Source organism: Trachymyrmex septentrionalis, unplaced genomic scaffold, assembly GCF_001594115.1.
Source record: "Trachymyrmex septentrionalis isolate Tsep2-gDNA-1 unplaced genomic scaffold, Tsep1.0 scaffold66, whole genome shotgun sequence".
Classification (NCBI taxonomy): Eukaryota; Metazoa; Arthropoda; class Insecta; order Hymenoptera; family Formicidae; genus Trachymyrmex; species Trachymyrmex septentrionalis.
Genome location: NW_017305843.1, coordinates 955,144 through 970,967, shown reverse-complemented (window position 1 = coordinate 970,967; position 15,824 = coordinate 955,144). Strand labels below are relative to the sequence as shown.

The following is a 15,824-nucleotide window of genomic DNA, read 5'->3' as shown; positions in this document are numbered from 1 at the left end:
ACACACACACACACACACACACACACACACACACACACACACACACACACACACACACATATGTATATAACAGTTTAATATCTAACGTTGACTGTATGATGCTTCTCGTATTTTGTAAATATTTCGTATAAACAAAAATATATTCATTTTAAAAATAGAAATATATGAGATAAAAATATATTATACATTTCGTGCAAATAATCCTTGACTTTTACTACAAAATCGACACTTATACGTAAAATATGTATTTATAAAATTAATTGTTACCGAAATATGGATATTAACTTTCCTATGAATGTATATAAAGAATTACAATTCATGCTTTCAGCATTTATATTGTCTCATGTTTTTTGAAACTTCATATCAGTGAATGCAAACTTACATTATGTTTTAATATCTCATTTATATTTTTCAAAAGCCTGGCTTCTATAAATAAGAGTGAAAGCATTCGCTTTATTTTATCCATAATCCAATAACAAATTTATATTTAATTTGTATTTAATTTAATCAAATTTAATTAATTCCATTAATTGAATGAATCATCAATACAGATAAACCATTTGTTATTTTAATAAAACGTTTCTGTGTTTATAAATAAAATAAATAATAAAATTATCGATCTTGAATAAGAACAAGTGATACTAAAAGTTTAACTATGCAACAATACATAAATATACAAGTATCTATATGTTAATTAATATATTAAATAAATTTAATAATTTATTAATCAAATAAACAAAACGAGTCTATATTTTTTAATAAGAAATATAATTTAATTAATAATAAAAACATAATTATCGATTATTAATATATTATAAGTAGTTTTTAACTAAAATTTTTATCAAACGAGGCAAAATTAGATTAATTCTGTCTTTTAGTTTGTCAAAAAGAAATGTATAAATAACGTGCATTTGATTGCAATTTAATGGTATTATATTCCGGCAAATCATATAAAACATCAAGTCGTGTCGATTAATATATTGAGAAACAAAACAGATTTAAAAGTGCGACAAAAAAAGGGATCAAATCAACAGTTGTATTCAAGATCGTCGTTTCCCCATCAGGTATATGTACAATAATTTCTAACGTGACGGGCCAGCTTTTTATAGAAGATTCTTTCATCTTTCCGATCACAAAGGCATAAATTGTTTTCGTGACTGGTAACGCGCGCCTTTTTCGAGAAAATTGCCAGTCAAGGAGTGACAAGCACCCAATTTAAGTCCCGTGTAATACGTATGTATAACTGTTCCCGACATTATCGCATCCGATTGATCGTTACATCGCATGTGAACTACCACCACTCCCGAAAGGGACTCTTTTCGAAGAAAGATCCCTTTCGGAAGTGAACGCGCAGATTTAACACATGAAAATTTTAGAAAGATTAAAATTCTTCTAGCAAAGTGCGAATTCGACGCTGCGAAGTCGCTCCAAGCGGATGCTTGCATGCAACGCCGTGATGGACGAGATGCATATTTATTCTTAAAATCGCACATGATTTATGATACATGGAAACGAGAGGCGGCAAGTGTCGAGAAACAATGTGACATATGATTAAAATTAATTTGAAATTATATTATACGGAAAGTCTCGAGACAACACGCAATACTACAATAATACAATTGCACTCTTCGTACGCGTAATCATGTGAATATTGTAATACAATTTTATTGCTATTCATAAATATATTTTAGTGGTAGAGAACTACACCTCGACTACACCGCTATACTACGGCAAAGCAGAAAATATGACTCGATATTTCCGTATACACCGTAACACAATATTTCCAATATTCCCTATTCACATATTCGGAGCAATATGGTCTCCGCTTTAAGATAGTAAATAATATCTCATTATTTCAACGTAACAATGTCACACCGAATAAATTCAATTGCACCTAATAATGATGTTATTTTATTTGTATATCTACGGCGATCTCATATTGTCGATTAACTGCAAATAAACAGTCATGTGTGTGTGTATATTTATTTCGTTAATACCAAAATATATTTTTGAATAGTTTCATTATTCATCATCCTGGTCACGCATAAACTTATGATCAATGGACCTCATTGCTGTTCGTTACAATTAAAAATTTTTAAATTGGCTCATCGTGAAACTGTCGCGAAAATTAAAGGAAAAGGTTGCAAAGTGAAGAGTAGTGTTAATGAGCGTAACAAAGCTGAATATGGTGCTCTGCGAAAAAAAATGCTGTACAATTTTTAATTTGGAGCACCGCAATTAAAAATCACGAACGTGCATCGTCGCTTTTTAAATGCGTACAAAAATCAAATAAGCACGGAATTATGCGTGAAAACGGGGAATTTTAATGATAAATAATGAAAGATAAGTATATACAAGCAATAACGCATTTTGCGCTACATTACTGCATTGTTAAGAAATATTTAAACAGCATGTTGAATCTTGTATGTGTAAAAATACGCGAAAGAGCACTCTTCAAGTAAGCTTCACTGAATTTCCGCGTAATATTGTTCCGTTTGTAAAATATCTCCGAGTTCGCGCACAACCAAAATAATAAGATATTATACTGCAAAATTTTGAAAACAAAATTAATGAAATATTTTATATATTAATTAAATTCGAATATTTCAAAGAAACATGTTTTTTAAAAAAAAAAAAAGAATATTAAAATAAAGAGAATTTAATTTTCTTGTTATAAATTTAATGTATGCGTAGATTTAAATTTACAAATATTAAAATATACATATGCGTATGCGTTTAAACACACATGTATATTTTAATATGATGTATTCATAATTAGCAATATTATAATAATGTATTTCAAAACTCTAGCAATATTTCAACAAATATACATATATATTTAAATTTTATAACAGAAAAGGTAAATTTAATATAACTTAATTTTAGAAGAATTCGAATATTCTATCTTAGTTTCTAGTTTAATTCCAGAAATATTCAATAAAATTACTAAACAAGACTAGCAGAAGTCAATATTAAAAAGTTACTTTCAAGAAGTATAATTTCGGAAATCTTTAAATACGCAACTTTGTAATTACTTTCTAAAGATATCAAAGTACATGTAAGAATCACTAATACCAGTTTCTATCAATGTAGAACTTTAATCTCGGTTCAGCTTACTTTCCATATTTTTTAATTTTTAGAATTAGAAAAAGATAAACAGTTAGTTGAACCAAGATTAAAATTAAATTACATCGGAACGGACATTAATATTTATGTATATTTGTTGAAGTGATAAAAATTCACCCGAGAAACATAAACGAATGACATATCGTATGTAGTAAAAAAAACCGGAAAATATACTAAAGGATTAAAATGCCACATGGAATAAAATGAATAGCCTTACAAGTTTCGTAAAAATATTCTGATTATTTTTGCTGAGCTTATGACAGACTTTATTTACTTAAAATTAAAAAATGTAAACACGATCACTCGATAAGACTTTATACATACTCAATATTTTTACCGCGCAGTAAAATAAATCTTGTCATTAAGGCAAAAAATACTCGTTAATAAAATTAACTCTATTGAAATGTATAAATTAAAAATTATAAATGTAATATAATTAAAATTAAAAATATAAATGTTATAAATTATAAATTAAAAATAATAACAAATTGCAGCAGTAATTTACTTTACAAAATGTAAAAAGTACCTTAAAGTACAGCTATACGACGATCACTTATTTATCAAAAAAATCAATTTTATAAAGTAAATAAAAATCTGTCCTTACATGAACCTATCACTTGCATAAAATCTATGAAAATTCAATTACTTTACATTTTTCTCCGTGCAATATCATACAACTAAAAGTAATGAAGTGCAAACTTCATGTTGCTCCAGAATACGTATCCTCCAAAATTACCATTTGGAATATATATCCCCGTATAATATAGGATTACAGATTCGAGGTAAATGGCCTAGTCAACTAATAATCAACATCATTACTAAATAAGCTCTCACTTATTTGTGTGGGAAGCATTTATCGTGCTACATTGATTATTCGACTGAATATCGTCCACTCACGTTACGAGCGTTTACACAAACCGTTAATCCCTTCTCGCGAAACATTTCCTATCGATTATGTCTTATGCGATAATTATTACGCGATCTATACTTATAATCTTGGCGAAAATGAGAAAAATAAGAAGAAATAACTCTTCTCACAATATTACCGTGTAAAAGATCCTTGGAGGCGATAACAATCACAATACACGACATTCCCTCCGAATGCGATCGCCCGTCACTACAGTCCGTTCCACGTTCGAAGGTTCGATTACCATCGTCGAGAACGATGACTTCTCTCTCACAGGGCCGTCACCGTATTAATCCTCTCGATCACGAACACACACGAAACTCACGCACACACACGCGTAAAGACGAAACGACGGAGAAGAGACGAAGAAATCGTAAGAATACACACTCCAGCAACTTGTTGCGAATTCGGAGCGCGCGGTCAGCACATCTAGATCATTCGGGCGAACATTGTTTTCGCGCCGATTCAGATTCTTGTCAATCTTATATCGAGTTTGAAAGAACTAATCGCGAACACTTTCACACCATTACGGAACTCCGTGAGATTCGGCGTAAGTACTTTAATCATCAGATTGAAATTTCAATGAAAACAGCTCGCTTCGATTTCTCGCGCCTTATCACGCGCATAAATTGTATAGGTAACTTGGAAGCGAACAGTACACGCGAGTACCCGGTAAGCCGAGGGTGACTTTTCGCTCAGCCGACCATGGTAGGGATAAAGACGCGACAACTAACGACGACTGCACGACGGGTACTGAACGAAGTGAGCGCTGAGTGGGGCATGGGGCGCGCGCCGGTCGCTCGCCCGAGTCCGGCCGAAGATTCCCGAGGCGGGCCGAGGCGCTCGCGAAGTGTGCCGGGGGTGCTCCGCGCGCGAGCGAGTAAACGGCTTCCGCGCGCGTCATACTCATTTCTTTTCTTTTCTTTACTGTTTTTTTTTTATTTTAAAGTAACGCGCCGATGACCGTGACGCGGTGCGCGCGAATCGTGTTACCGTTTTACGAAGGGCGAAATTTACAACGATGATAAATACACTTCGCAGCGAGCTCTCTGAGAAGCCGGAAGCGAGATCGCTTAGCATCTTTCCTACGCTACGTAGTAGACATGTGAGCCGCGCGTCTCTCGACACTCGCCTCGCCTCGCCGCGCCGCGCTGTGTCACCTACGTACATACGTACGTCGCGCGTTTAATGTCGCGTAAGTTATTCGATATTTGCCGGGTAATGTCGCGTAACTCGTTCGATATTGCGACAGTGATATTTCTAACGTCTTTCACGCGACAGCTCCTCTTTCGCGATGATAAACACTCGTCCGACCACTTCGCTATCGACCTTCGATCGCTCTGATGTATCGGGCTTCTGGTAATGACGACTGACGCGGCAAGTTTACACTCCGACCGGTAAGTATTTATTTATTCATTTTATTGCTGGACAATAAGCATGGGCGTACCCAAGAGAAAAGTCTCCTTCTAAATCTTAAGCCTGCTTTAGACGGTGTATTGTATAATTCGCGACAGAATTCTGTTTATACTTTTATGCATCGTGTAATACAGAAAACATGTGAATAATCAGAATTATTAATTTATAAATATTATAAATGCTCCGTTTTATAAATATAAGAGGCTTTTTACAATAAGCCATTATTAGTAATAAATTGGAAGTCAAAAACTAGAAATTGATCAGTCGAATACGAGAAGAATACTCGACTTGGTCAATTTTTAGCTTCTGACTTCTGATTTATTATTAATGGCTTACTATAGAAAGCTTCTAAAAGCATTAAATATGCGTACGGTACAAATACTCATAATTGGTCAATCGAAAAATTGAAAATCTATAAGCGCTATGAATAGAGTCGTGTCTAATTGGATAGGCAAACAGGTTTTATCCATCATATATAAATGACATAAATTATAACTTATCCTACGTATTTAATATCGTATTTTTTCTAATATAATAAATTTTTCTCATTTCTATAATTTATATTCATTTCTAATATTTCTATAATTATATTTATAATTGGATACTTGAAATTATAAATAGAATTCTGTTTCGAATACTGTCGTGAATTGTAGATCGTGTAAAGTGAATTTTAAAGAACAAAAATAATTAAAACCGCTTAAGGGGATGCTGCAATCGTCTGAAACGCGCACTTCGAACTTTTTCATTTTCTTCGTTTTCCTTACATAGAATAAAAAATTCTTTTCTGTAATAAAAGAAAAAATCCAAATAGCTGTGGGGAAAACTACAAACTTGTATAAAAATTAAAAAAAGGTGTAAATTACAATTTCCTGTTACCAGTAAGTTATTTCTTTACATCTATAAATTATAAATGATTCCAAGTATATATCCAAATAAAAAATACTTTCCTTATATTTGAATAATATATAAGAATATAATGAAATCTTTAAATTATAATTTTGAAACTTACAAGAGAAGTAAATGGAAAAGTAGAGCTGAGTGTACATAATCTAGTATTCATGCGATATACAGGTGTCTCTGCATATAATGTCAAAATTGCTACAGGCGGCTTTAGTACATGAAAACAAGTCGAAAATATCTAATAAACATATGTCTGACTCCGAACAGTTTCGAAAAATTACGGGATATTGAAGTAAGAAAACATAATCGAAATAAATGTTGTTTAATGTTCGTTATTCTATTTTAATGCTTTACAAAAGATATTCAAAAATTCTTCGTCGTCTTTGACACACTTTCTAGTACGAATTAATATAAATTGTATCGGACTTGATGACAAATATTTGGAGTTTTGCGGATGATATCGGTAGCGTTAAGTATTAATTGCCATAATTGTTCTGCATTCTGAATCTCATTCTGATAGACTAAATCTCTCATTTGTCCTGAAAGAAAAAAATCCAGTGGTGTGAGATCGGGACTTCTCGCTAGCCATTTGATAGGAGCGTCTTGGCCTCTTTCAATCCAATGAGAACAGTGATCACAGAGAAATGTGTATTTGTTGACATTTTGGGGATGAATGAAGGATCTAGTCTATTAGAAAAAAGTTCAGGATTTCGAACAATAGAATAATGAACATTAAAACAACATTCACTACGATTTATGTTTTCTTACTTCAATATCCGTAACTCAAAAAACGTTTGGAATCGGACATGTGTTTATTAGACATTTTCGAGTTATTTTCATATGCTGAAGTCGCTGTTTTGACACTGTATGCAGAGACATCCTGTATAAGAAGAAGAAGAAATGTACATAATGTTTTACTTAATGTACGTAATATTTTATTTGGAATTAAGAATCTGTTTTATTGACATTGATCAAATTCGACATTCACTACGCGTATTCTATATCGCATTCCCTTAAAAGAATTCTAAAGCCGTCTGTTTTATTGACTCAAAAGAATTTACACACATACGCACAAATTTTCGTAACGCATTTTTCTATCAAATTAGATACTAAGTCTAATTCTAAGAACTTAACAACGTTTGTTCATATAAACTCTAGTCTGTGAACTACTATTTCATAAATACGGATTGCAAAGCTTTTATATTGAGCAAATATTATCGCGATGTTGATAACTCGATGCTATATATGGATAAAAAATGATAAAAACCTCAATTAAAAAATGTTTTCCATTCTCAATATAATATTCTAGAAAAGATTTTCAAATCCATTAAAAAATTGTGACATAAAAAATGATTACGTGTAATCAGTAAAAACGACTAAGATTCCCTCAATGAGTATTTACTTACAAGAAATTAATTTCAGAAAAGGAGATAGAATTGGAGATGGATATTATAAAAAGATTTTTTCTAAGAATCCAAAACGGCTAGTTATAAATTTTGTTATAAATTTTTCCAGTTTAAAGAATCAGTTTACAGCTTTAAAAGAACAATAAAACAAATTAATAAACTAAACAAAATTAAATATATGTAATTTTGTGATTTTTACCTGCTAAGTAATTGACTAAAAATAATAATATGAAATAAAATAAGTTCAACGATCCATACTACTCGACTATACCCCCCCTTCGAGTTCAAAAGTTTCAAATCTAATTTGCTCTCGTTCCCTATACAAAATTCTGATTACGCATGATAATAAGCATCAAATAAATGATTAGTGTGATTACGTTAGGTATTATTCAAACCAAAAATATTGTAACCCTCGATAGCTTTTACATTGTATCATAAAACGTATAATATTTCCATGAATATTTAATCTATAAATTGACGAATGAGCGTATATATTGCGCCAGAAATTGTAGCACATATATACGGTGTGCGTATGCGTATATGCGCGAGTGTGTGATTGTGTGTGTGATTCTTGCTCGTCATAATTATAATGTAACGTAAATATTATAGCACGCGAAAACATTTTAATACGTAAAAATTACGACAATATGTAGTAACATAAATTGTCGTATTAATAGTAACTAAATAATGCGAAAGTATGTCAGCAATGTCTAATCTCTCGTTATTATTACTGCATAAAGAGATTCATTGAATTAATTTTTATTTAGCTATCGATCTAGCTATCAACCATGCATAAAAAAGTGACGAGTTATACAGATTACAGCTGTAATTATTTTATCTTGTTGTTATTTGCAGTTATCTCAGCCAATTCTGTGGAGTAATTTCATAACAACGCATGACACGTACCATCAAAACGGCAAGTCATTAGAAGTTATAATTAATAATTAATTCATGCGTAACGTCCTAAGAAAGTTCTGAGATTCTCAAAAGATTTCCGTCACTGTTAATAATCCGATCTTAAAACTATACCTTTTGAACAAATAATGAAATAATACACGAAAAGAAACGATTTTGTTATAAAACATCTCAAAAATTTAATTAACGTAAATTAAGTTAATAGTATTGTGGTTCCAAGATTCAATATAAGTAGAAATGCCTATGAGTTTCCGCAATAATTAATACGTAAATTATATAGATTTGTGTAATTATATATTTTTAAAATTTAGACAGTACAGATCTGAAAACAATTTTGTTGGAAATCAAAATAATTATATAGGAAATTCAAGCATAATGAGCAATGTTGCAAAACATTTTAACATTCTAGCAATCAACTTAAGCATCCTACATAATTATTTTAACTGTCCAACAAATTTATTTTTAGCTCTGTATCTGATTAAATTTTTATATACTTCAGCAAAACCGTTCTTTCCGTGTATTTATTCCACGGGCAATATTACGTTTTTCTTATGCTACTAAAAAAAAGTAAGAAATTTTTTCATATGTTGGAAAATGTCTTACTTTATGCATGCAAGGATATATTCTTAAAAAGCAATTCCATAATAGATATATAAATCGACTGTATTGAATTTTCTTGAATTTAAAAAAGTTTAAAAATCCAAAAGTTGAAAAAAATGAAAAAGCTGCGTTTTATACTGTCGATATGTAAATGGATACGTCTGAATTTATTTTACAATACATTATTCATCAGAATCATTAACTGGGATTAAAAGATTCCTGTGTGTGTATGTAGAATCCATATTTTCAGATAAAATAATTTAAAATACTCTCTATTTTATCTTGTTTTTATGTAATTTGTATTAATTTTTTTTATATAATTTATAATAACGTCGAAGCTTTTTAATTATGAGATAATAATTATTCATAAGTACCAGTGAATGTCGCGCAGTGTCTCGTTTATACGGCACGTAGAGAAATCTCATTCCTATGAAATATTCCGCGAATAGGATTAGAGAATGAACCGCCCGTATATTTATTCGTTAAAGAAGAAGCAATTTTCGAGCGAAAGGCAGGGTTTAATCTGGATGCAACAAAACTCCGCGTATGGTTTATGAAATGACATTTCGCTCACGTCGAAAAAATATGGGCGATCAATATGGGATTGCGATTATGTAAAACACAGAAAATCCCAGTCTACCTGAAAGTAATTGGAACATTCGCCCTAGAGATTTTTTGGATCGAACGCATTATGCACCGTGTTCCATGCATTTTTTGCAAGTTACGAGGGCGTCGTATATACTGCATCGTTTTATTTTACGGAGCGTGGAGCTCCACTGTTTGCGATCTGAGTCGAGTATCCGCGTTGAGTGTGTGAGGAAGCATGTACTTCCGCGAGTTGTCGATATGTACACAAACATAGAGGGAGGGAGGGGAGGGGGAGGGGGTAGAAGTGTGTATATCTCGGCATTCCCTCTTGATGCACTCACCAAGGTACGCATGCATTTTTATAAGCCACCACAAGCGGATATAGCTTCCTTGATCCGTATCTCACTTTACGTCATATTCGCGATAAACATGAAAAAGTAAGTTTTATAATTATTATTTATCCTTGAAACAAAAAGAACATATCAGTAAGATGATCCTGAGTAGTAATGAAAGTATAAAGCTACGTATTAATATAAAGTTAGAACGAATGCAGATAATAATACAAAGAATTTAAAGCAAATAATTGAGAGCTAAACGTGCTATAAAATGGATAAATAAGAAGGCACATTTTGTTCTTTTTTAAAAATATTCTTAATGGAAGATTAAGTAAAAGTTACTTTTATAGTTTAGAGAAAAAAGATATTTTTTTAGAATAAAATCGCAACAGTCAATATATATATATATAAAAATAATAATCACTAATAATCATAATTGCCAATCAATTTTACATTTCTATTACTAGACTATCTATAGTCTAGTAATAGAAATGTAAAAACTTTCATTAAATTATTTTTCCATTTATCGGGTATATAGTATTGTACAATAGAATAAACGTTCTTCCTTTATAAATGTTGTAAATATATATTATGTAGGTACTTAGCTAAAAAGGAACAACAAAAAATTACATCTTCATGCACATATATTTAAAATGCAGCAAGGCATTTCGAGATGTGAAAGCTTGTGCGCTTGAAAGAAAGTTGTCCGGGCTCTTCTAACGTCTACCCAGCAGGTGCACTCATGTGATTTACTTGTCTCGGTTGATACATGCTCCGACTTATCACAAAAAGACTTGGCCGCTATAATGCCGTATTGATAAAGATAATGGCAGTATGCTCTCCTAATAGCCTGATGCGACAAAGACAAGAATAGCAAATAATAAGTCTGGTCGTTGAGGCAAATACGTAATAAGTCTTTTTTTTTTGCATCACAAAGCAACCCTTTTCATTAGTCCTATTTACAGATACAGTGTAGCGATCCATTTATACCGTAACAAGCTACTTCACCAACTAACAAAACGTATTCTTTGTATTATATGTCATTTTTTTTTATAAATTTATTTTAAAGGTGAGAAAATAACATAGCTTATTTTCGAAGCGACACAAGTTGAATTTTAACATCATGAATTTTAATGAGATGAGTATGCATACTGCTGTGGCATATTTATCTTACCAAGGTTTTGAACCTGGAAACTACACTACCTTTAAAATAAGCAGCTTACATCTATATATGCATTACATACGTACGCTATAATATTCCCTATTGTAAATGTTTTTTTATTCATAATGGAAACTAATATATTTACTTAATGCTTCGTGATTTTATGTATAAAACGCAATTTAAAAAAAAATGTCCAAATTAATGAAATGCACAAAACAAGTTTATTAAAATTTAAGATCTGGAGTTATGCACTTCGAAAAGCAGTGTCGTATATTTAACTACTTAAAAACGAAACGCATAATTTTAAAAAGTTACGACATTCTAATATGAAAAGTTTATAAATTTATTGTACACCTACGAATAATCCAAATATAAAAGTAATTTCTTGAAAATAAGAGACTATATAAAAATATTGTTTACGTAATGTGAAACATAGGTTGTTTGTTATTTCATCCGCATTATTGCAAACTACTTACTTAGTATAATTTTCTATTCTTCAATGAAAATTCATCTTTTTCTTTATTCGTGCGCGTCGACATAAATCACGCGAAACAAGCTAACCACTTATTAAGCAGTGGCCCTATCGGGTGGCCAATTATTCAAATATGATCGAATAAATACATAAGTAAGCGAGAGATAGTTAAGTCGATCTGGAACGACGCGATGTCGTTTGTATACATATAAGAGATACCGTCGAACGAGCGGTCGTTATTCGCCGGGATTTTCTTGTCGTCTGCGATGTGAGCGCACCTTTTTCGTATTGGACGTGCGATGTTGGGGAAGAGAAAGAGTTTGTTTCAAAAGAACACCGTAAGAAATTCCGAGTGCTCCAGCACTCGGAATGAAGACCACCTAAACAACCTCGCGTTTTCTGTCATCATTCCAAAGCTTATACGCGCATACGCCCACGGATAATGGTGACGAATGCTCGTGCAGTGTTTTTCTTAATTACTTCGATAAGCGTTTCAAATGACTGCTTCGAGGCGACAGCGGATGTCAACGTGAATGACGCATGTTAAGAAATGTTTGAAATTATTTTTAGTAGATATTATCGTATCAGCTGTTTATTTTTACTACGTATTATAACGTAAATTCGTTTATGATGCGTGAAATTGTGTTCTCTTCGCTTAATATTGGAAGGTATATAAGCTTCTCTCACTAAAAGAGAAATTGAAATTTCCAAAAAAGTTATGTAGACTCTATTGTAGATATTACGATATACAGCGATTATAATATATATTCAATGTACAGATTAACTTGCGCAAACTGTTAAACTTTCAATCTACAGATTGTTTGACGAAAGTCAATATTTATCAAAAGCCGATCTTTCTTTTAAAAAAAAGTCAGCGTATCGATCATTACAGTCTTTTAATTGTAAATAATTTAAAATAAAGATTTTGTCGCAAATTGCACTGTAGGCATATAAATATATATCTTATCCTCTTTTCATTTAATTTTAACTACGTTTTATTTTAATAGAATTTGAATTAGAATATTATATTGAGTTACAAAAAATTATAAAAATCAAAAATTAAAATATAAATAAATGATAAGTGATAAATATAAATTAAATTAAAAATTAAATTTAAATTACATTTAAACCTTTTATAAATTAAATTGTTGCTTAAATTGCTTTCATGAATTATTTATATCCAGAGACCACAAATTTTATATAATTGCATTGAGAAAAGATATCATTATATCACATCATATTATGCATGTTTAATAATGTGATAAAATAAACATTGATCACGTTGATCGTCTGACATCTGATTATGCCGAACAATTCCACATTTTCTTTTTTATAGATATTAAGCGAGAGGTTAGGAGGGGCCTGATTAAGTAAGACATCGATCACAGGTATTTCCCGTTCTCCTATTCTCCTATTCTCTCTCTCTCTCTCTCTTGCCTGCAGTCAATATTCTTTTCATCAGTTTTCTCCGAATACAATTTGACAACATGCAGAGAGCCAACCGCGACGTCCCACGGCCTCGTCGGATTTTATGAGAATGCATGTCATTGACTCTATTGTGCAGCTTAGACCCCGGCGAGAACAGACACAAAAAGACTCTTTTCTCGAGGTACTCGTAAGAAAGCAAGAAAATCCTCCACGTATGATGTTCCATTATTGTTCATTTTAAGCGTTTTAACAGCAGGTATATGAAAGACTTTTATTTCCGCGCCATGAAAATACTTGACAGAGATATTATCTAACAAAAGATTGTTGCGCGGGAAATATATGATATTAGAAATTAATACTAATGAAAGAATCACGTCCGATGTTTTAATAAGTGCAATACAATTGTACATTCATACACAATTTCTATCGTTCTTAGAACATTCTGGAAATTCGTCATTTTATAATAAATTAAAATCACATGATTTATTTTAAATGTACGAGTTATAAAATAATTATTATGCGCACATTTTTTTCTCTAAATCGTTTACTCTCGCAATCGTAATATAATCACTTATATATAATCACTGATTATTATTAACTCAATAAACTGAAACTTGAATTAAGTAAAATATGTTAGCAAAAAAAAGTAATTTCCTTAGTACTTTACAAAATCTGTCGAAAAAAATCTTTCCGTCATTATGGTATATCCTGTAGTAACTATGTGCTCTGACGGGTTAAGCGTGCGTAATAAGGTTAATGGTCCCCGACAGGCACCTTGTGGTGAGAAGAACCGCAGTACGACGTCTCAAGACTTAAACGTGTCGCTTTAAATAGTCGATCAACCACTTAATGTCTCTCGATTATGCCAATTTGAGGGAAGTAGCGCGCGTCACGCCACTCGGATTTTCAGCAAACTATTACCTCAGCCTGAATACGTACTAAACACGCGAACTATATTTTGATTTTTATTGCAAGACTTTTTACTGCGAGATATTTATTATTAAAAATTCAAAAATTGCAAATTTAAAAGGTCGTATCATTGAGAACGACTTAGTCAAATTTACCTTTTGGAAACAGTGTTAGCTTACGCAGTTGTAAAGTACTTTTGCAAAATTTACCGACTGCTCAAAATTATTCTACACTATTATTTTGTTTTTTAATAGCTTAACAATGAAAAAATTCTCAATTACTGTTAACGCCGATATTTGCAATTTGCATCGATGAGCAGATGGAATTAAATGCTAGTAATCTATAGATATATTACTGTTCGAGGATCTTTAAAAGATATTGAATAAAAGCCTACAAAACAGGAAGAACTCACGGCCGGTTTGTCGCGAATTCATTATCGAGTTCGTTTAAATTTGTCGACTAGGTACTTTGTTTCACTCTGCCGCCTCGAACGTTGGATGAAATCTCAATACATGGATCTTTTCGCGCGTGACGTACGCGAACAGGGATTCGTTCGAAATTAAATCTTTTTCGATATCCCTTTTGACGTAATTCGTTTTAATTTTAGCTCGCTTTCGTGCTTCGGCCTTTATGGAAACAATGTACAGAGACACGATAGAAACTTTTCGAAAGAGAAAATACGCAAGCTAACGTTCGAACAAACGTTCTGTCTAACTTTTTTCCCTTGCTTGCTACCTTTTATAGATCTATAAAAACGATCAGGCGGAAGTGAGATGTTGTTTATTTTAATTCGCGGGCTACGTGTTCAAACAGAGTTATTGAAAAATGAAACTGTTCAAACTTCGCAAATTGCGTTTTGTCGAATAAATATTTTATCGACTTTTCGTATGATGATGTTTTACCAGATATCGTATGATCTCGACTGCATGGATCGTCAAATGCTATGCAAAATTTTTTTACTATAACTTTCTAATAGGTTTTTTTTCATTAAAAAAAAATAGAGAATTTATCCATCTTGATAGTAAAATGTTAGAAGAAAGGAATTTCAATTTATGCGATGCATAATTAATTTATTTATATATTGATTAAGTAAACAATCTCGCTTAGCATTTCGTATTTAATCGTAAACAGTTAGTGATAAGTTTACTGTACGTAAACTATTTACGGAAACAATGAATTATACTTCATAAATATAAATTTATTTAATACATACACATGATGTATTATACAAGCATCGATTTGAGTATTATCTAAATAATAATGATGAAATATGCATCAATTTTGGAGTCTTTAGAAATTTTATTTTATTCAAGAAATTACAGAGATGAATTTTGTGCACGTGCAAAAAATGCGAGATTTTTATTAAAAGCTTATCTTGTCTATATTTCGCGCGCACTCAAAATTGACTTTCACCAAATGACATTTCTACTATGATGATTGAAATTTCAATTATATTACGACAAATAGATATTTGTGACAATAAAATTATACTTTATACAGAAAATATTTTCCACATAATGATATACAAAGCTCAATCACAAAACGATAATAAATTGGCTCAATTTAGGTTCTTTATGGTTTATCGAAAACATTATAATAATTGGAGGCAAATAGATAGGTAATGCTCAGCTTTAATGCTCGCAAAAAAATATTTAAAAAG

The 15,824-nt window shown here is 31.5% G+C and overlaps 1 protein-coding gene across 1 annotated transcript in view; it reads right to left on the bottom strand.

Annotated features, from left to right (window-relative positions):
- The window catches only part of LOC108753171 (nephrin-like), a 310,959-nt gene extending 306,720 nt beyond the window's left edge, over positions 1-4,239 (bottom strand). Inside the window, exon 1 of the mRNA XM_018494530.1 lies at positions 4,173-4,239. The gene's annotated coding sequence lies outside the window, so the exon portion shown is untranslated. The remainder of the gene's footprint in view (positions 1-4,172) is intronic.
- Between the last annotated feature and the right edge of the window lie 11,585 nt (positions 4,240-15,824).